Raw genomic sequence first — 26,441 nt, forward strand, 5'->3', positions numbered from 1 at the left:
ACTTCCAACATGGGATTTTGGGCTTGTCATGTCATAGATTCTCCACCTGAGGCGCTACTAAGCTAGAGGCCAAATGGGAGCTTGAAGCCCAGCTCCCAGCACCCTTCCCCCACACCTCCAGGCACATCACGGGGCCTCTTCCTCACTTCTGGGCCGTGACTCAGCCACCACGGGTGATGGGTGGATGGGTGGAAACTTGGCTCCCATCCTGCCCCCGGCCCTCCTCCTTTCCCTCCCCATCCCCAGCTGATCCCTTGGAGAATACTTCAAACTGCTCATATCTAGTATCAGGAGACAGGGAGGAGGTTTACATTGACGTCTTCCGCTGTTATCTAATAGCTTTCCTGAATGGCAGAGGAACAAGAAATCCTGAAGTGCAAAAATAAAATTCATCAGCGTCATCAAACTTCACAGCAGAATAGCCTCTTCATTCTTCTTCATTATTAATGAAGTCAAAAGAGTCTGAAGTTTCGATCCAGGAAGCACCAAGGGTAAACACGCTTAACCCTCTTTGCCTCTCAGGCTCAGGGCGGACATGGTCCACGGCAGGCAGGTCAGTGGGTGGGCGTCTGGCCTGTGGTCCAGGTGTGCGTGGGCTTGTAGTGGGGACAGGCAGGGGCCTAGGGCACAAGCCTGACATGGGTGGATGGCAGGTCACTGGCACATTTTCCTAGGCAGAATTCAGGGCAAGAACCACAGACAGATCTGCATGGTCATGGAATTTCCTGCAATATAATTGTTAGTGTCTTCCTCCCCCCAACCAGACGAGCAACTTTTAATTTTCTGGAACACTGAATTAAACCGTCTTTATCTTTATCCTATGAACTCATGTCATTTGAACGCCAATTGCAGTCACTGACATTCAGTTCATCGAATTGAGATCTCTTGGCCTGCTTTAAGATGTAATCTCTGAGAATAAAGATCATGGCAGGTATTCAAATTGATTTTAGCTGAAGTCGTGTCTTGTTTTTAGCTTTTCATTCTTTTACATGGAGTCAGACATCAGAAAAGTTTTTTTAATTGCTTTAATTTGAAATGTCTAATATTAAACCAATGGTGTGTGAAGTGTCAAGCCGATAAAAGGAAATCTGATGGTGGCTGCTCAGCTGGCTCGTTACGTGGTAGTTAGAACTAGAATTGAAGCTGGACTGCTTCTGTAAGACACAAGCACATTCTAAGGTGCACAAATTCCTTGTTCCAAAAGTGTCATCCCCAGTCAGAGACGATCTCCCATTGTCTCCCCGTGACATCTGTCTTTCCTGTCCTGACGACGTGTTGGTTGCGCCTCCCACGTTTTGTGTCTGCACCTTCTCCCAACCAGCTGTTATTGAGATGACTCACTGACGTTGGGATACGATCTAGCTGTGGAATGCAATTTTTCTGAGTGAAGCTGGACCATCTAAAGGGGATTTTTATTGACACACATGGCATAATTAACACTAGTGATCTAATTTATATAGACTTTACTTGCTATTTATATGAAAATCTCACCTTTACTTTTAGAGTTGACCATGTGAAAGGCCTTGCTTCAGTTTCTCTTCTTGGATATATTAATAGCAAAAATTGATCAGCAGGATTATTTTGAGCCAAGGCAGTATAATTTAGGAAATTATAATCTAAGCGATGTTGTCTATATTCTCATAAATCTTTGTAGAAAAATATTTATTCATGCTGTATAAGGGACCATTTGGGTAGTTTTACTGGTTCTAAAATACAAGAAAGGTGTATTTGGAGCAAAAGGTTTTTAATCATACTGTCTTTGCCCTGTGTCTTCAAAATTACTGCTCTTCCCAGCATGGGTCTGACAGTGTATCCAGTGAGGGCTAGAGCTGCACTAATTGGCCTTAGAATGGTGACCCAGTCACAGTCTCTGAGCAAGGCTCTGGTGTGTGTGGGCACATCGTATGTCCACTGGGAAGCCAGGCAGTAGAGCAAGGGTAGCTTTGGCTATGTGTCTAGAGGAAGACCCCAAGACACCAAGGCTGTGGTCCCAGGAACCTGAAGAGGTCTGTGGCTGTAGCTGCTTCTATATTGTACAGAAATTACTTGCTAGCCCTTCCCTGGCTTTCCAGCCCATTTGGATGTAAAGGGTTTTTTAGCTAGTCACTGGCCAGTCCACCTCATTGTCAGTATATTTTCCCAGGAAAGTCTTTATTAAATATGGAAGGGGCTGGGTACTAGTACAAATCAATAATTTAGGATAAATATCTTGACACTAAGATAGGAATAATAAACTTCGCCAACTGAGTTAGGATGAAAGGAATATTACACAAAATAAAAACGGTATAAATATGAACAGGAGAAACCACCAGCAAAATGCCAACCTTTGTCCTAGTACACAACTTTTCCACTCCCTCCGTACCCTCTCCAGAGGGCCTGGGTCCCAGACCTTGCTAGCCAAGTGTGGGCACATCGAGCATTTCAGAGGGAGCCTCAGCATGAACTCTTTCAGTTTTGTGTTGAACCTTCAAAATATTGAGTCTGGGGTTGGTGACATCATGCTCATGACCACAACGTTGTCTTTCATCAGCTCACCCCCTCAACTCCCCTCCTGTCTCAAAACATAGATGCTGAGCCTTTTAAATAATTTGAGGGTTCACAAACTTATGGCACTTTGTGTGGGAATAGGAGAGTCTAGAACTCTAGGGTAAATTTGGGTTCTTGGTATGGAAGAAAAAATTCACTTGAGGAAATTTACCTCCTTGGCACTTTAACAAGGACCTAAAACCATGACTTTTCAGTGGCTGATTTCTATTGCCTATAGATGAAATTAAATACTATTAAAATAGGATTTGGGAGGAGGTGACAGTCCATGGTCACAGCCTAGCCTGGGAGCATCATGCCTACAGCTACAGCTAATGTTGATACCAATGTGTATGTTAAGGGACATAAATCCCAGCCTAAAGGTGGGTTCTGTGAGTCAGCCCTGTGCCCGGGGTATGGGAGGGCAGGGAGTCAGGGGCCTTGACCAGGAACCTTGGCAGCAGGCAGGTGGCAGAGCCAACTCCAAGCCCCACAGCTGTCCTAGGAAGGGAAGGGAAACCTCTTCACCAGACTCTTCACTTACTCTCCCCCTCTTCATCCTGCCAACCCCTGCCCTCAAAGCCACCTGGTCCCCCACAACCTGTTATAATACTGCACTGCCCATATCAAAGATTCACTTTTTAGTGTATCAAGGCATAAAAGATGTCCAGTTTTCTCTGGGAGTGTAATGGAGACCAAAAGTATTACCAGTTGAATGGTTATTTCCCCCTCCAGCCTTGTCGGAAAGACCCCTCCTTCCCTCTGCTCTGCAGCCTTAAGTTCTGATGACGAAAAGTTCAAGAGTCTGGGGAATCTGGAAAGGCAGAGTCCAGAAGATCTGGAAAGGGTAGATCTAAAATATACGTTCGTGAAAAAAAACTGGAGGAGGGAGAGAGAGGAAAGAGCCTGAGTAAACAAACTGGGGGACAATTCTTGAGGATCAGTTTTTAGCTATTTTGCTATTTTATCACAAAATGTTTCCTGACACCCAATTTGTCACCTTATTTGAGTTTTCGGAGAAAAAGTGTTTTTTCAAGGTTTTCTTGTTGGATTTTTCTTTCTTTTGAGATAAATGCTAAGGATAGAGCACAAAGTCTCAGATTTACTTGCACTCTGTCTACACCTTAGCATGAACTGTGAGGGCCAGCCAAGTCCGAGCAAGGTTTTGCTGAGATGGGCTACAGCATGAAGTGGGCAGAGGGGTCTAGAAAGAAGCATATGTAGCAAGACATCGTGATACATTTTCTGTCTCCAGTCTACCCTGGGCTAGTGCCACTAGCGTCCTTGTTTTTGGCCCTCTGCGTGCCCTTGCTGTGTCAGAGGAGTACCCAGGCAGCTGCCCCAGGGAGCGGAGCCGCGGCAGCTGGGCACCGGGCATGAGTCCAGCTACCCTTGGCTGCCAGCACTCCAGGCCCTGTGCCCCCTCCCAGCCCACGAGGAAGTCAAGGGCAGATCCCCTCCATTTCCTCCCCAGCCCCACCATTGTCCTAAGTGTGACCTTGTAGAATGGTCCCAGGCAGGAGCACACTGCTGCCAGCTTCTCTCCTGAAGTCAGCCTCGGGCCATACGCTCCACGAGGCTCTTCTGGGCCCAGCCTGCGAGGCACGGACAGAGGAAACTCGGGTAGAGGAAGCTGGCACTTCATTGCAAATCTGGCTCCCAACAAAGAGATTTATAACGAGGCAATTCGCTTCCTCTGCAGTGCTTTTAGAAAACAGTTCCTGGCTTGACAGGGGAAGAAAAACTTTTGTGGAAAATGCCTGTCATTCATGTTCCTGGCAGATCTGCAAGTATTTTTATGGCGCAAGTGTAGCTTTGACTGCTCACTCAACAAACACAGACAGAACCTTTGTCAGGACACTGGCTGGAGTGTGTGCCAATCATCAGACGGGCCTCAGACAAGGAGCATGGGTGATGCTCCCTGCTGAGTAGCAGAGGAGTGAGGACCTGTGCTCTCTCCAGCATGATCCCACCCTAACAATGCACCCCCCACTCTAAGGGTGAAATGATTTCCCTCATATCTAAGGGGACCTGGGAAGCATTAGCTAAACTGATCCCAAATGTTATAGGTTGAATAATGTCCACCCCAAGAGAGATATGTTGAAGTCCCAAGCCCTAGTACTTCATAATGTGACCTTATACTTGGAAATAGGGCTACTGAAGATGTAATTAGTTAAAATGAGGTCACACTAGAATAGATTGGCCATTGATCTAATATGACTGGTGTCCTTATAAGAGGGGAATGCCGTGGGAAGAGACAGACACACAGGGAAAAGACGACCATGTGTCAGGTGGAGGTGGAGATTGGAGTGATGCATCTACAAACCAAGGAATGCCAAGAACTGCCAAAAGCTAGAAAGACGTCAAGAAGGAGTCTCCTCTACAGCCTTCAGAGATCACAGCTTTGTCCCTTTGATTGCACACTTCTAGACTCCAGAACTCTGAGCAAATACATTTATGTTGTTTTAAGTCACCCAGTTTGGGGTACTTTGTCATGGCAGCACTAGGAAACTAATATACCAATCAAATATGGCTTGCTAAGTGTCACCCTGAGCTGGCAAGAGTGCAAAGGTAAATTAGCAGTGCTTCTAATCAAACTTCCTATCAGGAGCACCAGGCAAAGGGCATGTACCGCAAAAAAAAAAAAAAAATGCTTTTTTTGTTTGTTTTGCTTTGCTTTTCCTAGCTGAAGATGCTTCTCCTTCACTGGCCTTTGGGGAATTTGTAATCTTTTTTATATCAAACAGACCAAAAGTGTCAATGGTTGTCACCTAGTCCAATAATAAACATACTAACTCCTTGAGCTTTTGCCCTGTGTTTAGACTTGTGGGGTAAGAAAACATTGCTTAGGAGTAAAAACTCAATGATCTCTGTTTGGTTTCAAAAGGAAAAGTCCTAATTATTCCAGAAGGAAAAACCTGGTGAGGCATAAGGGCCTGGGAAACTGGTCATATCATCCATGGGCTTTATTCATCCACTTCCAATTAAAGTTTGGGACTGAATGAACATACCTTTAGCTTTTAGCCACAGCAGTGAACTACTGAAGAGACCTTGAGTTGTCTATAAAGAAGGTCGATTTGGCATCACTTTGGAGATTAAGTAGATTAAATGGAGGGGAAAATTGGCTGGAGAGGGTGGCAGGATGGAGACTGTAATCTAGGCACGATAAAGTCGCTGCTGGAGCCAGGACGGGATGATGAAGGTGAAGGGGATAGTGCAGCTTGCAGAGAAGGAAGCAACTCAAACATCAGGAGAAAAATAGGCTCTAAACACTGTGTCAAAGTTCTGGATCAGGCAAGGGAATATTTAAGGGAATTTGCCTCGTCTCATCCAGGGAAGAGAGGGTTTCTTTGATTTAAAAACATCTAAGATACCCAGAATTATTCCAGGCATCTCATAAAATTAAGTGTTATATAAAATAGGACAATTAAAATTTGAAGAATAGGAAAAGAGATTATATAAAAGAGACCAAGGAGTAAGTGCTACCAGCCTCCTGCACAAAAGGAACTGCTACAATTAGAAACTAAGGCACAAAAAGAAAAAATCTGTAGTTTTCACTATATACACATACAGACTCATCTAAAGACAAACTTGTTCCTAGAAGTGAGCTAGAAAAGTTTTTATCCCATTAATCTATGAAGACTTTTAATGAGGAAATATTTATATACATATATATCTTGTTATAGGTATATATGTATATTATACATATGTGTATATACATATGTGCACATATATACATATATAAAGTTTCTTCCAAACTCACTGGGCTGAAATGAGTTTCAGTTTAAAGTTTGTGAATGGATTTACTGATTTCTGTGATTATTATCCTATCTCTAAGAAATACAGGCATATGATAAGGAGCCAGATAAAACACAGACATGATTTTACAGGCAAATAGATTCTCCCTTCCACAATGTCAAGTGGTTGAGCCAGAGAAGCAGCTATGGGTGGTAATCGAAAGACAATCAGTTCCATGGTCTTACGCAGCAGGAAACAAAGATGATACCTTTAATCCTCCCAGGGTGTAATTATTCCATGAAAATCTCAGCTAGTAGAGAAGTTTCCTTGCTATTATTAGATTTCTTTCAGTTTAGGATGTAAGTATATACTGAAAGTCATTCACTGAAAATTACTGGTTTCTCTATCAGTGTGTTTGAAATCTGAGCTCTGTGGTGGTTAATTTGGTCCCTGAGCTATGTGAAACTTCACTTTGGCTCTTCCTTAGTGCAAAGCCTCATTCTGAATGAACCAGCACATTACCCCTTATTCTACTTTTGTGTATGTTCCCAGAAAACAGCAGGACTGTTCTCTTGGACTGCTGAGATGTCTCTAAGTTCAAGAACTTGTTCCATTAATTGTTTTTTCCACCTCAACAGTTTCAAAGATTCCTAGTGGCTTTTCTTTTTTAATGTCATAACCACTGATGTGAATGTCACCCAATAACCTGGTCAAAAGAAAGCCTTCTCATCATGCCACTTGATTTCATGTATCTCTCTGCCCCAGGCTCTATGTGGACAATGTTGTTATGTTTCCCAAAATCAACTATGTTTGAACAATGGGCAAAATTACTGACCTGCAGGTCCAAAAGGACGAATAAAATAGTGAGAATTTTTATATGTAAATGAATTATATAGAGCAGTGTTAATTCTCTCTCTCTCTCTCCCTCCACATGTACAAACACATATTTGTTGGTTAGAAATATATCAAACTTCCACATTATCCAAATAACAAACTAAAAAAATACAGGAAAATACCTATTCCTATTCCAATATTCAGTGAATAATGTTAATATTTTTTGGACTCTGTAAACCAGGCATTGTAGACACTTTATGCAATTTTACCTGTGGTATCCTAAGTTACTCTGCTAGGCAACTACTGTTCCATTCATTTTACCAATGAGGACAGGAAGGCTTTGCAAGGTCAAGTGATTTGCCCAAGATTGTATGCCTACAGTACTAAAGCAAAAAATGTGAACTTGCATCTGTATCATTTCTAAGCTATTCTTTTATTCTCTTTCTATTCCATCATTGATATTGACAGCAATTGGCTAAATATAAACTAGCCTCTAAAATACATATGTATTAGCCTGTAAGTTAATAATATTCACTCTAGCCACTTCAGAATTAACTAATAGCACAATCATTATTGAGTCCTTTTGTCTCCTTTGCACATGCCAAATGAGATTTGGCCAAATTCTTAATCTAAGTTGGTGCTTTCCAGCAAAGAGTCTTCAGACCTGGTGAACCTGTTGCTGCTTCTTTTTTTTTTTCCCCAGAAGCGTGGCAGCTTCAGGGCTTGCTTTACCCATCATATAGTTTTTCTCAGCATTTGTAAAAGAGGATTTGGGTATCTCACCAACCCACAGGACACTTAGCCTTGGAAAACCTTGCCCTTTGGTCTCCCCTGTAATTGGTTCTTTGTGTACTCGAGCAATTGGAATTCCTCAGTGACCAGAAAAGAAAATGGTAGCTAAGTTGACCTATGACATCAGAGGCCAACTCTGCTTCTCTTTGGTGGTTTCATCAGACTACTGAAAAAAATCACCTTCCAGTTTTGGAACAACTAGAAACCCACCTGCAGGTATCATCACTCTCCTCATTGCTCTCCTGAGAACCCCCATAGTACCATAACCTCTGCCGTCTTTCTTTTTCTCCTTCCTTTTTTCTTCCTCCTTTTCTTTTATTTTTTAATAAAATAAAATAATCTGTTTAAGACACACTGTATCAGGATGAATCTACCCAGGAACTCTTTCTTGTTTTGTCTAATTCCTCCCCTTTCATTCTGATGCCCACGATCATTCCTTCCTCCTCAGGATCCCACCTTAGTGTGTTTACTGTGTCTTCCTTGAAGATGCATGTGTTTGTGGCAGGCACTGCTCCTTGTATTTGTACTTATGCAGCAATAGAATTTGTAGCTAGGCATTAAGCATGACTACATGACTTAATTTTGACCAATGGGATATGAACAAAAGTGATGTGTGTGGCTTCTAGAGTTGCACCTTTACAGGGCAGAAGTGTGTCCCTGCCTTTCTTTTTCCCCCTTCCCACTGGCTGTGCTGTGACTGTGGTAGTAAAAGATCAAGCAGTCATGACAGAAACCATGAGTCAAGGGTAGCAAGGAAAAATGACAGAAGCAGCTGGTGTCCCTGATGACTTTGAACCACCATATGCCCCGGATTGCCTACCTGAATTTTTATTAAAAGAAGAAAATCTTGGAGAGGAAAAATGGCAGACTAGAGTTAGTCTGCCAGGATGCTGCTCCCAAGGAAAGAAGTGAAAGGTGCAGGCAGCTGCTTACATACAAATCGCTTATCTCTGAAGCAGCATTGTGAAATCACAGAGAAACAACGTGGTACACTTAGTGTGGAAGAAAAGGTGATGGGGTGGTACATATAACAAGATCAGAGAAGGCAAGGGGAACAATAGGAGAATAGAGCACAGGAGTGCCGTGCTCGCCCTGATGCTACAGTGTGGACTGAATGACAAGACGGCTCTCGCCACCCCTACAGACCTCCTACCTGCTCAGACAAGGACCTGCCTGGAGTCTGTGCAGAGCCATTGCACTAGACAACAGGCGCCATGAGGATCAGGCAACAGTTAAAGTCACCCTGAACTCTTGGCTGCATTGCACCAGGTCTACACCAAGCTGGGGAGGGAGTGAATTGACTTATGGCTTCCCTGAGCTATATCCTGGAACTAGAAGCCAGGCACTTCACTCCTAGAGTGCAGGGGGACCTCAGCACAGGAATTGACCAGAGCATAGCAGGCTCTGATCTGAGAGGCTTTGGATGAATGCTTTGGTGAATTCTGGGTGGGGTAGGAGAGCTACAACCTCTGCATGTCTGACCTGGCATCTGCAGGACCCTTGTGCCTGAGAAGTAGAATCTGCCCTCCAGATCAGATTGGCCCACTATCTGCACACTGTCCTGCTCAGAGGCTTTGCTTCACTCTTCTTAAATAAAAAACTCTGCCAGCCTAGATTTTTGTATCCTGCAAAACTAAGTTTCACATTTGACGGAGAAATTATGTCTTTTCCACACCAGCAAACACTGAGGGAATTAACTAAGTCCAGATCTACCCTGCAGAAAGTACTCATATCTGCACTATACACGCATCAGCACAATAGATGCCCACCTCTGTAAAAACCCCCCAAAGCTAATTAATGGTCAAAGCCCAGTCACCACAATCGCTCAACAGGTAAAAAAGAGCAATAAAGTTATACTCTACAGGAAGAACAGAAATCCACCCCACTTACCAATTCTTTCAATATATGTGAATGGCTTGAACTCCCCACTCAAGAGACATAGGCAGGCTGAATAGATAAAAAAAAAATACAAGTCAAGTATTTGCTATCTCCAGGTAATACATCTAACCCACAAGGACTCATTCAGACTCAAGGCAAAGAGATGGAAAACAATATTCCATGCAAATGGAAACCAAAAGAAAAGCAGTTCTCATATTAGATCACATAGACTTCCAATCAACAAAAGTAAAGTAAGACAAAGATGGTCATTATATAATGGCAAAGGTAACAATTCAACAAGAAGATATAATAATTCTAAATATTTATGCACCTAACAAATATGCACCCAGATTCATAAAGCAAATCCTACTTAATCTAAACAAAATGAGAAACAGCAACACTATAATAGCTGGGGACTTTAACACCCCACTGAAAGAACTAGACAGATCCTCCAAACAGAAAATTAAACAAAGAAACAATGGCCTTAAGCAGAACTCTAGAACAAACAGGCCTAATAGACATTTATAGAACATTCTACTCCAAAATCACTGAATATGTATTCTTCTCATCAGCTCGTGGAACATTCTCTAAGATTGATCACATCCTAGGCCACAAAGCATGTCTCAACAAATTTACAAAAACAGAAATTATACCATACATCTTCTCAGACCACAGTGGAATAAAATTAGAAATCAACTCCAACAAAAACACTCATCTCTACACAAAGTCATGGAAACCAAGCAACATATTGCGGAATGACAATTATTTCAAGGAGGAAATTAAGATGGAAACTGAAAAATTCTTTAATGGTAAAGGAGACAAGTTATGAAAATTTGTGGGATACAGCTTTTCTCCTTATAGGAAAATTTATAGCCTATAAATTTATAGGCTATAAATTATAGCCTAATAAATGCCTACATCCAAAATCCAGAAAGATCACAAATCAACAATCTAATGAATCATCTCAGATATCTGGGAAAGGATAAGTAAACCAATCTCAAATCTAGGAGAATATCAGAAAAGAACTAAATGAAATCAACAATAAAAGAATTATAGAGAAGATTAATGAAAAAAAAGTTGGTTCTTTGAAAAGATAAACAAAATTGACAGGCCTCTTACTTTATTAAGCTGAAGCAGAAAAGAAAGGACTCAGATAAGCTCAATCAGGAATTAAAAAGGAGAAATCACAACTGATACCATGGAAATACAAAATATCATCTCTGGCCGGGCGCTGTGGCTCACGTCTGTAATCCTAGCTCTTGGGAGGCCGAGGCGGGCGGATTGCTCAAGGTCAGCAGTTCAAAACCAGCCTGAGCAAGAGCGAGACCCCGTCTCTACTATAAATAGAAAGAAATTAATTGGCCAACTGATATATATATAAAAAATTAGCCGGGCATGGTGGCGCATGCCTGTAGTCCCAGCTACTCGGGAGGCTGAGGCAGAAGGATCGCTCGAGCCCAGGAGTTTGAGGTTGCTGTGAGCTAGGCTGACGCCACGGCACTCACTCTAGCCTGGACAACAAAGCGAGACTCTGTCTCAAAAAAAAAAAAAAAAAAAAAAAAAAAAAAAAAAAATCATCTCTGAATAATATAAAAACCCCTATTCAAATAAACTTGAAAATGTGGAGGAAATGGACAAATTCTTAGAAACACACAGCCTCCCAAGGCTCAATCAGGAAGAAATAGAATTCCTGAACAGACCAATATCAAGTACCAAAATTGAAGCAACAATAAAAAAATCATCCAACAAAAAAGTCCTGGACCAGATGGTTTCACCCCCAAATTTTACCAGACCTACAAAAAAGAACTGGTATCTATCCTACAAAAATTATTTCATAACATCGAGAAGGAAGGAGTCTTCCCCACTTTTTAAGAAACCAATATCACCTTGATATCAAAGCAAGGAAAGGACTCAATAAAAAAAGAATACTGCAGACTAATATCCCTTATGAATATAGATGCAAAAATTCTCAAGAAAAATCCTATCAAACCAATTTTAGCTACACATCAAAAACCGAATCCATCATGACCAAGTGGACTTCTCCCCAGACATGCAAGGATGGTTCGACATCCACAAATATATAAATGTAATTCATCACAAAAATAGAAGTTAAAAAAGATTAAATGATCCTTTCAAGTGATGCAGAAAAAGCATTTGACAAAATTCTTTTTATAAGAACACTTAACAAAACAGGCATAGACAGGACTTACCTCAAAATTATGAATGCCATATAAGACAAACCCATAGCCAACATCATATTGAATGGGGAAAAATTAAAAGCATTTCCACTTAGAACTAGAACCAGACAAGGTTGTCCACCATCACCACTTCTACTCAATATAGTTCTAGACGTTCTAGCCAGAGCAATCAGACAAGAGAAGGAAATCAAGGGCACCCAAATGGGAGCAAAAGAACTAAAACTATCATTCTTTGCTGACGATATGATCATATATCTAGAAAACTCCAAAGATTCTGCCAAGAAACTCCTGGAATTGATAAATAAATTCAGCAAAGTTTCAGGTTATAAAATCAATGTACACAAATCAGTAGCATTCATACATGCCAACAGCAGTCAACCTTAAAACCAAATCAAAGACAATACCTTTCACAATAGCAACAAAGAAAATAAAATACCTAGGAATATTTTTAACTAAGGAAGTGAAAGACCTCTATAGGGAGAACTATGAAACACTGAGGAATGAAATAGAAGGGGACATAAACAGATAGAAAAACATATCATGCTTATTTTTTTTTTTTTTTTTTTTTTTTGAGACAGAGTCTCACTTTGTTGCCCAGGCTAGAGTGAGTGCCGTGGCGTCAGCCTGGCTCACAGCAACCTCAATCTCCGGGGCTCAGCGATCCTACTGCTTCAGCCTCCCGAGTAGCTGGGACTACAGGCATGCGCCACCATGCCCGGCTAATTTTTTGTATATATATTTTTAGTTGGTCAATTAATTTATTTCTATTTTTGGTAGAGACGGGGTCTCGCTCAGGCTGGTGTCGAACTCCTGACCTTGAGCAATCCGCCCGCCTCGGCCTCCCAAAGTGCTAGGATTACAGGCGTGAGCCACCGCGCCCGGCCCATATCATGCTTATTAATGGACCGAATAAACATTGTTAAAATGTCTATATTACCCAAAGTGATCTACAGATTCAATGCAATCTCTATCAAAATACCAACATCATATTTTGTAGATCTAGAAAGAAATAATTTTATGCTTCTTATGGAACCAGAGAAGACCCCATAGCCAAAGCAACCTTAAGCAAAAAGAACAAATCAAGAGGCCTCACTTTACCAGACTTCAAACTATACTGCAAGGCTATAATAACCAAAACAGCATGGTATAGGCCCAAGAACAGAGACGTTGACTAATGAATGGATTAGAACCAAGAACCCAGATATAAAACCATCCTTATATTGCCATCTAATCTTTGACAAAGCAGACAAAAACATACACTGGAGAAAAGAATCCATAGTTAATAAACGATGCTGGGAACATTAGATGACCACATGTAGAAGAATGAAACAGGATCTGTACCTTTCACTATTCACAAAAACTCACTCATGATGGATAACAGACTTAAACCCAAGGCATAAAATTATAAGAATTCTGGAAGAAAATGTTGGAAAAACTCCAGCAAAGTTGGAAAAACTTTGACCTAGGCAAAGAATTTATGGAGAAGACCCCAAAAGGCATCACAGCAACAACAAAAATAAATGGGACTTCATCAAATTAAAAAGCTTCTGCAGAGCCACAAAAACAATCATTAGAACAAATAGATAACCTACAGAATAGCAAATCAACTATTTGCTATCCTCCAGATAGCCAATCAACAAGAAAATAAATCAAACAACACCATTAAAAAGTGGACAAAAGACATGAACAGAAACTTTTCAAAATAAGATAATGGCCAAGAAACATATGAAAAAATGCTCAATATCTCTAATCATCAGGAAAATGCAAATGAAAATCTCAATGAGATATCACTTAACTCCAGTGAGAATGGCTTTTATCAAAAAGTCCTAAAACAACAAATGCTGGCCTGGCATGGATGCAAAGACATAGGAACACTCATACACTGTTGTTGGAACTGCAAGCTAATACAACCTCTATACAAAGTAGCATGAAGATACTGCAAAAACTAAAAGTACAACTACCATTTGATCCAGCATTCCCACTACTAGGTATTTATTCAAAGGAAGAAAAGATTTTTTATTAAAAAGACACCTGCACTCAAATGTTTATAGCAAAACAATTCACAATTGCAAAGACATGGAATCAACCCCGTGCCCATCAACACATGAGTAGATTAATAAAATGTGGTATATATATACACCATGGAGTACTACTCAGCCAAAAAAAATGGTGAACTAATACATTTTGTAGCAACCTGGATTGAACTGGAGACCATTCTTCCTAGTGAAGCATCACAAGAATGGAAAAACAAACACTGCATATACTCGCCATTAAATTAGAGCTAATCAATCAACACTTACATGCACATATGGAAATAATACTCATCAGAAACCAAACAGATGAGAAGGGGGAGCAGGGGATGAGTAAATTCATACCTAACAGATACAATGCACATTATCTGGGTGCTAGGCACACTTATAACTTTGACTCAAGCTGTATGAAAGCAATTTATGTAACCAAAACATTTGTACCCCCATGATATTCTGAAATTAAATTAAAAAAAGAAAATATCTCCAGTTTAACCCATAATTTTGAGTGCTTCTTTTATAGCTATTGATCCAATTTTCTAAACAAGTATAGCATCTTTGCAAAATACATAGGGGCATTTAATATGTCTGCAAGTGTTTCAAATTTTAAATAGTATTGTTCCGTTTCTTAGGTTTTTCACTCACCACTATCTTTAAAAAAAATAAAAAAATCTATGCCCACTGCAATGAGCACATCTAGTTCTTGCTTCTAAATGCTGCAGGGCAGATCATTGTGGGCATCTACCACACTTTTCTCACATACTCACCTAGTGATAGCAGCTATTGCTTCCAACTTCCCTCTACCACAAACACCACCACGATGACATCTTGGTGATGTCCTTTATGAACTTTTAGAATACTTTCTCTTCAGTAAGTATGCAAGAGTACAGTTGCCAGTCATAGAGTTTTCTCACATTTAATTCTATAAAGTTCTGCCAAATTGTTTTTCAGAATGGTTGTACCAGTCTGCACCTCCAATAGCAAAGCCCAAGTGTTCGTATTTCTCAACATTCTTGCCAATGCTATGCATTGTGTAAGTTTTCAAGTTTTGCCAACCTCAAGTGATTCATTTTTGTTTGCACTTCTGTGATGATTAGTGTTTATGGAACTGTTCATATACTTGTCATTTGAGTTTTCCCTTATGTAAATTGCCTCTTTCTACCTTTTTCCTACTTCATGGTATACTCTTGACATGAATTCTTATTGTTTTAGTCACTTCTATCCCTGATCTTGCAAGGCATATCTCTTTTGCACCTTATTCATTGAAGTGCTGTAGCCATTTGCTATCAGATTCCAAATTGGTTTCAACCCATATCCTATTCCCACATGGGTGTGCACCCCCACCCCAAGCCCAGCTACCTCCCTGACATTTCCAATGTCACTGAACTGCCACGTGTTCCCAGCTCGCAACAGCTCTTCTGGTGAGCCAACATCCCCTCTCTCTCCTCCTCTCTATAAGACACTGGCCCTATTCCTTTCCTGTTTTCTCCTTTGCTTCCTCTGCAGTTAAGGAGCAAAGGAGAACAGGAAGAGATTTGTATTACGCAACCAGCAGCTAACACTCATGACTTCGATATTTGGAAAAGGAAATACGAATGAAAATTTAGATGAGAAACTCTTAAGGTCCCTTCTGATTCTAAATAGTCTGATTCTTCAGAGTACATAAGGGAACTTATATAGGGCTTAAAAAACAAACAAACAAAAAAACCCCCAAGAGGTTTCCATTGGTTATTTCAGCTTAGATTTTCTTTAGACAGAGTCCTGGGAGAATGTCAGCCCATGAAAACAGTACAAAAATTTTTATGCAGGTGAACAGAGGAAGATCTTTTAAGAAAGAAGAAGGCTGTACCACTGCTGGAGATCCCTGGGGTTGACCAGGGCCAAAAAGGGAAGGGCCGTTTATGATATGACAACAGTCTCCTAAGTGTCACTTTTGGTCCTAATCATGGTTCACTGCTTAAACCACTTTCGGTCTGGCAGTCAATCTTCTAAATGTCTCAACCCTTTACTCTTCTGCTACTCCTGCTTAGGAAAACTCTAGCTCTAGATTCATCCAGCCATCCTCCTCCTCTTCCATAGCGTTGATTGAGGCTCTTGACAAATCCGTGGTCTCTAACCTCAGCTGGGCTTTCCACGTTGCCTGGCAATCTTCTCATGGTCTCCCCACAGTGCCCACCCACTAGAGTGGCTCTTTCAGACTTTCTCTCTCTTTCTCTTTCTTATGTTCTTTCTCCAAGTCTGCTTCTTCCTTCATTCTCCGTATACCTTAACTTCCTATTTGACAGAGAATGAGGAACAGGATAACTCATTCAAGTCCACGTTCCCTCTCCTTCAACTTACTTGCATGTCATCTGCCTTACCCCTTTCTCTATAGCCGTGTCTACTAGCTTCTCCTGCTAAATGCCTCCACCTTTGCTAGTGATTCTCAGTTGGATAAAACCTAATGCTCCCTTTTTATAAAAAATATATTATGATCCTCCTCTACTTTGCTATTGAGATATGAATATAAACTAATTAGACATAGAATTATTTTTATTTAATATTATAATTATAAAATAAAGAGGAAGTTAAAGAAAAATAATGTGCATGTCAATATGTAAATGCTCAGGCACAACTATGCTACAATACATAATCAGGAAGACAAATGCCTTCACCTAATGAAGAATCACTATGTGATAGCTATGTATGTGTAAACTGATACAGGTACTTGGTATTGGAGCTCAAATAATAGGAGCAAAAATGCCATCTCAAAATCAAACAATCCTTGGTAAAACATCCAACAAGACACAGTATAATCTTCCCTTGATTTATACAAGGGTTGCATCCTTGGAAAATTTAGTCTGTATTAAAGCTATATAAAAACTACTTGTAGTTTATATGAAAAACAAAGTTAAGTTCTAAACTAATTCTAAATAGGTTTTCACCTTCCTGATTGCCTGTAGGATCATTTGGAAGCTGCTTGGGATGTGGAAGCTTTCTTCATTATGCTGCCCATTGCAAGATATAACATACCCTTGGAACTTGGCCCACTCAGTGCCTTTAATACCCCCAAATCACTGTGACAACCCAAATGGTCCCACACATTTCCAAAATGCCTCGTGGGACAGCCACAACATTTGTGCAGAGAACTGCTGATCTGTGTTCAAAACCTCTCTTCGGCGACTTGGTTTTATTAGTGATCCCTTTGTTTCAACCTTCAACCTCACCTTCTCTGCTTGCTATTTGCCCTCAATTCTGTGTTGTAGTAAAATCAAAAACAAACACCCTGTTCCCTGTAACACCAGATCCTCCTCTGGCCAGTGCACTATCTCACTTCTCCTTTTCACAGTTGAACAGCAAAGCAGCTCACCCTTGCCATTCCTTTCCTCTTGCTTCCCATTCAATCCCTAACCCACTGCTCTCTCTCTCTTTGGCCTCTACCATGCCAGTGAATTTGCTTTTGACTGGATGACGTGTAATCTCCTACTTCCTGGTTTTCCTTCTCTTTGGTTGGCTGTTATTGTTTTCTCTTCCCTCCATAGCTCCTCTTTTTCTTCCCATCTTTTAAGTGAACACCGCTACCAGTATTATCTGTCTCAATGAATATCAGCAGGCACCCAAATGTCCATTGTCTAATCAGAGACCAAGGAGTCATTCCTCCCTTGATCCCCAAGCACTCAGCCAGCCATGAACCTCTATTGCTTCTCCTTTCTTAGCATCTCTCAAATCTTTTTTACCTCTGCTAGGCCTATCTCTCTCTCTCGGATTGCTATAAAATCTTCCTCTTTCCCACTTTCTCCATATTATGCATTGATTTTTGTCACTGCCTTTGAAAAATAAAAAAAAGCTTTCAGCCATTGAATAGCTGCAGGACAGAGTTGAAGCTTTTAAGCACAGTAGAGACAAGCCCTTGTAAGTCCGACATCAATCCCACTTGCCCAGCTTCATAGCTCACTATTTCCTCCACTGCAAACTTATCCAGCCATAAAGAATCACTGCTTGTTCTCTCCGGTTTACCAGGCTCTCTAACACCTCATGGCATTAGCAGAAGCTATTTCTTTTTGAATGACTACCCTACCTTTCACCTGCTTCTATTCAAGCTTCCAGGTATAGCTCAGACCTCTATTCATCCAGAAAGCCTTCTCTGAACTACCTGTCCCCAGACTGAAGCAACGTCGAGTCACCATCCTTTGGTTCTTCAAAAGCCTCTGTCAGAGCACTTAGCATGCTGCGTCTCCCCTCTACTAGAGGGAGGGTTTCTCTGCTGTGCATCCCTGCAACTCCAGGTCTAGCACAGTGATTTGTATTCAATAAAATTTGTGAAATAAGTGAATAAGTGAATAAAGAAATGAACAGATTAAGAGTGCAGCTGACACCAGCAGGACATAGCCAAGTGTGTTTATAGTAACACAAGGACTAGTCCAGTAATTTGCTAGCTTAAAAGAAAAACCACCACAAGAAAATTTAAAATTTCCTGTATTTGTCAGTCATGGACTCCACCATAAATCCTTGTCAGTTCCAAAAGGATGTAGTCAGTGGTTAAATGTTCAGCCGGACAAATGTTCACACCAACCCCACATGTAGACTTTCTCTACGTCCTTTCATTTCCTTCAAATACTTCTGATTGTAAAAGGAATTATAAAAGGCATACATGCTCATTGGAAGTTTGGATAGAACCAAAAAGCATAAAATGGCAGGGAAAAAAATAGACTCAGACTACTACACCCAGAGCCAACCAATGTTAATACTTTATTGTGTTACCAATCAAGGATTTAATAATTCATCACATATTTATTGAGTACTTATTGGGCATTATTTTAATGGCTGCAAATATAGGGTTGGACAAATGAGATCCTTGCTCTTCTGAAAACATGTCCCATCCCCCTTTCCCAGTATTTTCACCTCCCCCCTCTGTAACACCTTCCCCATTCTGTATTTAGTAGACCCTGGCTATGAAAGAGTGTTAATGTAGGCCCTGTCTGAGATGTTTCCTGATATTCTACCTGCACTATTTCTCTTTCTCCTCCCTCTCTTTCCACTTCCCACTCCTCTCCATTTCTCTCTCTTTCACATAGAGCAAAGAACTGTGTGGGCTGCATGTGAAGAGGGTGCAGAGACAGGAAAATGATAGGGGTTTTCCATGCATTCACAAAACTGTGTGGGAATCAGCTCTTTTCAAATCAAATGAAAAGCTATTTAAAAGCCAAGCTGTGTTGTGAACCATGCATTGGGGCGGTTCTCTTAGGACGTTTCTAGTGTGTACAAAGGAAAGCACTGCATAGCTTGAAGATTCCCCCAGTGCCTTGGCACTAAAAGCAGATTTAAATGTCTCTGAGTTCCGATGATAACTGCTCCCTCGCTCCCCCTGCCTCCCCCAAACAACAATATCACCAAACACTTCACATGCTTGCCAATGAGAAAACAATCACCAAGGATAATATTAAGAACAAATGGAGCCACAAATTAAGGGGTATGGATAATGGAGGAAAATAAATGCTTTCAGCTGGCATTTGAGAGGAACTGGAGCTGATGGGCAAATGAATCAGAGAGGGAGAGGGAGGGAGGGGGAAAGAGGGGAGAGAGAGAGAGGGAAGAGAGGGGGAGAGGGGGGGAGAGAGAGAGAGAGAGAGAGAGAGAGAGAGAGAGAGAGAGAGAGAGAGAGAGAGAGAGAGAGAGAGAGAGAGAGAGAGAGAGAAATCATAAGGGAAATTATTAGGTAAACGAGCAAATAGTCCATCTACATTTGGGCACAAGTTCAAAACCATTCCAATCCATTAAGATCCTCTGGTTTTGCCTTGCAAGAAGCTAACAATAATGACATCATTTTCTAAGGTAAAGTCTCTCAGGAGGTGGGAAAAAAAATCCCTCTGTTCACAAATACTGAACCTGTTTGCCCAACTATTCAAGAAACACAGATCATCTGTGACTCTTAGGTCATTATTGCCATCACTGTCTGCCATTGGCTTCCAAGTACACTTGTTATTAAAAATGTGTAAGTTTCCTGATGTTAGGTTTGGGAGGCATCTCCTTCTATCCAATTCCATTCCAAAATCATTGAATTTACCCACATCCTTGACCACAACCAAATCTAAATCCTATTTCCCCACTTATTCTTTTTGGCTTCTGTCCAGGTATGTCATCAATAAAACACTATTTCATTATCTAACCTATGGGGGAATGCAGAGTACAGTTCCCTCCTCATTCTTTCCCCCTAATTTCTCTGGCCAATTCTTTAGGCTGTTGACACAAAAGAGGCTCAAGAAACACTGTGAATTGATTTAATTGAAAATAACTATTTTGCTTTTTCTTTCCCCCTTAACTTTTGGCATCTCCCTTTGATTTCTTACTTTCTCTTAGCGTAGCAAGTAGTAAATATTATAGAACTCTCATTGTTTTAATTATCAATCTTTATAAATGAGAACAGCAAATCATGGCGGTGAACATCATCATTTGAACATCATCAGCCAGTTTGTCTCTAAAATGCCCTGTATTCTCTGAGGAAGAGGGTATGGCACCTGATTGTTACTTCAAGTCTTTATTTTATGTCACCTGTCAGTATTCAAGGCATTAGGGGATCTTTTTTGTATTTGTTTTTTAAATCCCAAATCTCCCCCTCCTTTTAGAACCATCATCCCAGTGAATAACATGTTGGGCAAAATACTTTCCTTACATTATTACCAGATTTCCCTACAAACTTACTATTATAGATAGGTCGTCTTCTCATTTTGTAAGTTAGAAATAAAAGTGCAGAGAACTTAAAAAACCAACCAACCAAGCTGTGCCCTCAGTGTGGCAGAGCAGGGCTTCTGTGTACACATGGACATATGGTGGTCAGATCATAACCAGAACCTACCTATTCTCATCATTCCCAGTGCTGTGAGGATGAATTAAGAGCCAAATGTCAACTTTGCCATTTCAAAATTTCACAAAGAGGAATAAGTCTGAAATCATGTATACCAAAAAAGATAGAAAGAAAAGAAAATTTGATAGAAAAAAATAAAGTGCTAAAATACATTTTATTCTCATAAATCAAACATCAATGTATATTTTTCTGTATTTCTCCATGAAAATGACAGCAAAAGGTTTTTTTTTAAAAGGCAAAACCCTGCAAGGACAAAGGGAGTACGAAAGGGGTTGACACGACGATTTAGAAGCTGGAAGCAGTCAGATAGGTGGTGGCTGATGGGAGCAGAGTGAGCAGAAACCTAAGCATAGCGTAAGGGAAGCACATTGGTAAGCTGATTTACTCTGCAGAATCCCAGAAAGACTCAGAAACTGAAGGATCCAGGGACTTATGAAAGTGAGGGCACTGGTGGGTTCCAAAAACACTAGGATCATGGGGAAATCTATATATTAAACAGTTAAAATCTTTTCACTTACCTCATGTAATTGAATGCTGGTTCTAAAAATTCACTCTCTGTAGAGGTTGATTCCAATGGGATTCTGGACTTGAAATGGTGGCCACTGCTGAGAAAAGGGCTGCCATATCAGAACCAGGGAACGTATGTGAAAGATCATATCCTGAACTGAGAAATCCCAGCCCCTTCCCATACTCAGCTGGTAAAATGGTGGCACCAAAGAGATTGGAGATTGATCACTAGGAAAACCAACAATCCAAGAGAAAAACATCTAAAAATAGCAAGAGTTTTTGCATGTTTTTCGGTGAAACGGCCAAGCAAGAATAGCTCCATGAAGCTCTCATTCCACAAGCTCTGTATATGCACAGGCGGCTTTCTAATGTCTAACTCTTCAAAATGAACTGACTGCAACAATCATCAGACAGCATGAGGAAACCCTTTAGCATAAAAGATAGACCAAACAGAAACGAGAAACTAAAATGCAACAAGAACTATTCTGAAGTGAGCAAAAGAAACTGTAAAGCAAATTATAATGAATGTCAGAGACCTTACACCCATGAAATGGATGGGAGTTAGCTATGTAAGAATTTGACTTTTTAAACAATGTTCTTGTATTATCCTAAACATTTTTATTTTTATAATTTAAAAATAACTAATAAATAAAAAAGCCATGTGAAGTAGTTCTTATAAGAGAGAAAATTGGAGGCCGGGCGCGGTGGCTCACGCCTGTAATCCTAGCTCTTGGGAGGCCGAGGCGGGCGGATTGCTCAAGGTCAGGAGTTCAAAACCAGCCTGAGCAAGAGCGAGACCCCGTCTCTACTATAAATAGAAAGAAATTAATTGGCCAACTGATATATATATAAAAAATTAGCCGGGCATGGTGGCGCATGCCTGTAGTCCCAGCTACTCGGGAGGCTGAGGCAGAAGGATCGCTCGAGCCCAGGAGATTGAGGTTGCTGTGAGCTAGGCTGACGCCACGGCACTCACTCTAGCCTGGACAACAAACCGAGACTCTGTCTCAAAAAAAAAAAAAAAAAAAAAAGAAAATTGGAGCTTAGTGACAGAATATGCCCAGTGTGACACATCTGAAGCCAGACATGTCTCATTGCAGGGCCAGACATTTCCAGGTTTGTCCTGGAGTCCATGGAGCACAATAGTGGACCCGAGAAGTTTAGAACAATATCTGGGATTGCTCTTGGGAAAAAACTCTATGCAGAGAGTTACTCATTCACTCATTACTTTTACACCCTTCACTCACTACTACAGATCTTTCTTAAGCAGCATTTCAGGCTGGGGTTGTACGTTAAAGAATTGCAACTCTTTCTTAAAAACCACTTCAGTACCAGCATCAACTGTAGTCAATAGCCACAGATTAACATGCACAGCTGAGTGTCGACTATATCTGACAGCCGTGATATGAAGGCCAAGCAGTGACTTTAGTCTGTAATTTTGAATTGACTTTTCTAATTTTTCATTTATCAAAATAAAATTGTGAACATTTAAAAATAATGTAATGAAGTGAAGTATCCCAAGAATGGAAAAACAATCACCACATATACTCACCAGCAAACTGGTATTAATTGAGCAGCACCTAAGTGGACACATAGGTACTACAGTAATAGGGTATTGGGCAAGTTGGAAGGGGGGGGGTGGGTATATACATACATAATGAGTGAGATGTGCACCATCTGGGGGATGATCATGCTGGAAACTCAGACTTGTGGGGGGAGGGGGGAAAGGGCATTTATTGAAACCTTAAAATCTGTATCCCCATAATATGCTGAAATAAAAAATATAGAAAAAAAATTAAAACATATGTATATGTTACCTATTCTGATTTACAAGTAAAGCTGCCTGTAAAGTAAAATAAGCCTTCAGTGCTTTAAAGCTTTTCTCATCACACAAGAGCAAAACGATTGTCGTCACTGCACAGCACAAACTATCGTGCGGACTATGAGTGCCGGCTGTGGGCAAGGTTTTCCTGCCGGTGAGCGCGGTACCGAAGTTGAAGTGGTTAAGAGGGAGAAAGCAATCCCATCAATATACCTTTTGAATGCCAATGCCTAACTTAAAGTCAGGCCTGGGAATGATTCTGGCAGAAACACTTGGCCCTTCTACCATGAGATTTGAATCCAGCAGTTCTCTTGAGGTCTTCATTGATAGAAGAAACACTTTTTTCCTTATTCAAGGAAAAGAGTTACAAAGGTCACAGTTACACTAACCTTAGCAAAACAAGAGAAAGGGATGGAATTACAAAATGTTCCTGGGTAACTTTCCCCTTCTCCTTCATCTCAAATAACTCTAAGGCTATCGGGGGGTAGAGAAGAGGCTACATACTGAACAATGAGAACTTTTTCTTTGCAAGATGAGTTCATGTTTCGAATTCAGCTCGTTAGATGTGTAAATTATAGAAAAATTAAAAATGTTCACAGGAGCCAAAACCTGTTCTCCTCTTCCTCTTTCTCATTATTAGTTCTAGGGCTGGAAAACATTGCAGTATATTCTAATAAGCCACACTTCAACTCTTAGTTAAAAATACTAATCCATCGTGAGAATCATTTCATGAGTGCTGAACACATTTGATCTTCATTAGCTTTTTGGCTGCTACAGAAAGGCACCTGCAAAGCATTTGCATTTAGGAGTGCAAAGAGTGAATTGCTAGGGTTAACCCTTATTCAGCTGGCCTCAAACATGAGGATAAAAATGTTTTAAACACACATGCTCATATACATATATGTGTACACAGAAGCCCTGCTCTGCCACTCTCTGAGGACACGGCTTGGTTAGTTGGTTTCTTAAGTTCTCTGAGTTTTTATTTCTAACTTATAAAATGAGAAGGCAACGACCTATCTCTATAGTAAGTTTGTAGTGAGATTTGGTAATAATGTAAGGAAAGTATTTTGTCCAACATATTAGGCAGTGAGTTGGTGGTTATAAAGGAGAGGGAGATTTGGGATTTAAAAACACACACACAAAAGAGATCCCCTAATGCCTTGAATATTGACAGGTGACATAAAATAAAGACTTGAAGTAACAATCAGGTGCCATACCCTCTTCCTCAGAGAGTACAGGGCATTTTAGAGACAATCTGGCTGATGTTCAAATATCAGCTCTGACATTTTTAACAGGTGACCTTTTCCTTCTCAGCCTCCTGTGAACTTTCTGTCAAATGGAGGGAGTTCTGGGCTGGTGGGAAGTTGAAACGCAAATGCAGGAGTGACCCAGTCTTAGCGTGCATCATTCTCCTCCCCGACTCCTTCCCACCCCATTCCTTTTCCAACCACAGTGAAAGCTCCTCAAAAGCAAGAATCAAGTCCTAGCCTTTGGCGGCCCCCAGCACAGCGCTCAGTAGACTAGGCTATTCTGGCTCAGTTGATTTCGAGTTCACCATTTTCTCAGCATGCTTGAAGTCCCTACCCTCCTCCCAGAGGACTGCAAGTTATCCAAGTCATAATATTTTTCTGGCCTTCTTACCTTGCCTAGTGAAAGAACAAGAACAATCCACAGCAGAACCTGCATATTTCAAAGCGTTGTGGTATATTCTTTTCTTTGAGCAGGAGGGCAGTTGTTCCTGGCGTGGCACTTCGGGTGGGCGGACGCAGAGGGAAGGAGTGGGTGGTGAAAATTTTAAAGGCAAGGGCCCCATGGTCACGTGAGCCCCATGATGCTTAAAGGTGATGGAGAACCCGCTCTGCCTTTACCCAGGTGTCTCCTGTCTCTAGGCAGTTAGTAGAATTGCAAAGTTCATTCTCCTTTCTCTTACCCACATCCTTACAGGATGTACACTGGTAACAAGGGAGTATGAAAATAAGGCAGTATCCTGTGCTCACAAAACAGAGCAAAGTTACCTGTCCCCTGAAACAGCCAACTTTTCCATGGGAAGGACGTGGAGGGGAAGGAGCCTTCCATATCCTAGGGGTTCTGGTACATCCCATTGTTCTCCCTCTCTTCCTATCAATGTCACTACAATTCATCTGAGAACTAGTCTAATGATTTAGCAGAGGACTAAAACAAGGAAAAGGGAATACATATTAGTTTGAAAATTGTGCAATAGAATAACTGCACAAAAATGAATGGCTTACGTATCTATCTAGCATTGCACTAGGCACAATTGGAGACACAGGCAAATCTAATATTATGTACCTAACCCCGGCCAGCACGCCCACCACCGGCAAAGGAGTTTACAATCCGGTTGTTAATTTTCAGCCAACTCTTCCCAGTAGTATTCCCGAGTGTTGGTATTGCCTTTTTCCTCTAACATAGATAAGCTTACATGTTACATCTTCAATTTACTTTCAGAACAAGGCTCTAGAAACCACAGGTTCTCAAAAGCCCTGAAATCATTTCTTTGTCTCTGTGTTTTCCTTTCCAGGCAATCTGAAACACCAGTGTTGAGCTAGTTACTTAACCACTGCTTCCTCATACCACCCTAAAACTATCAAATTTTCTATTATGTTGCTCATTAGGCCTCCCTGTTGGATCAGTTTTTATTTCTCTTTAGAAACCACTGTGGAGTCATGAAAGGCTGGTAAATTGGCAGGAGGAGGAATTGATGAGAGACCTGGGTTCCTCTAGCCATCTCTGGTGGTTGAGTTTGTTCTAAATCAGTGCTTCATATACTTTGAGTATGACCTTAAAAGGAAATTATATTTTACCTGACAACTAGGCACATACATGTGCATATGTGTGCAAGGGCTCAAGTGTACCCACACATGTGTGTAAATAAGACAATTTCAGAAAACCAAACTTACTGTTGCTATGTGTGGTACACTGTTATATTTTCTATTCTATTTTAGTTCTTTTAATTTTGCTCATTGCAACCATCTTTTGACTACAACCCACTAATGGGTCATAAAGCTGTAGTTTGAAAAATTTTATCTAAAGTTTATAGTGAGATTAACATTTATTAATTCATATGCTCTCATAACGCTATGAAGAATGTATTAGAGAAGATTCTAGTGTCATAACTCCCACATTTAAAATTGGCAGAATCGTGAGATGAATTAACATGCCCAAGATCACTCAGCTAATTTGGGGCCAGAGCCCCAACATTTGCACGGTGCCAGCCCCTTCTATCTCCAAGCCCAGCCCGGACTCAGCGGCACGTTGTTGGA

The sequence above is a fragment of the Microcebus murinus genome, chromosome 11, assembly GCF_040939455.1.
Source record: "Microcebus murinus isolate Inina chromosome 11, M.murinus_Inina_mat1.0, whole genome shotgun sequence".
Taxonomy (NCBI): Eukaryota; Metazoa; Chordata; class Mammalia; order Primates; family Cheirogaleidae; genus Microcebus; species Microcebus murinus.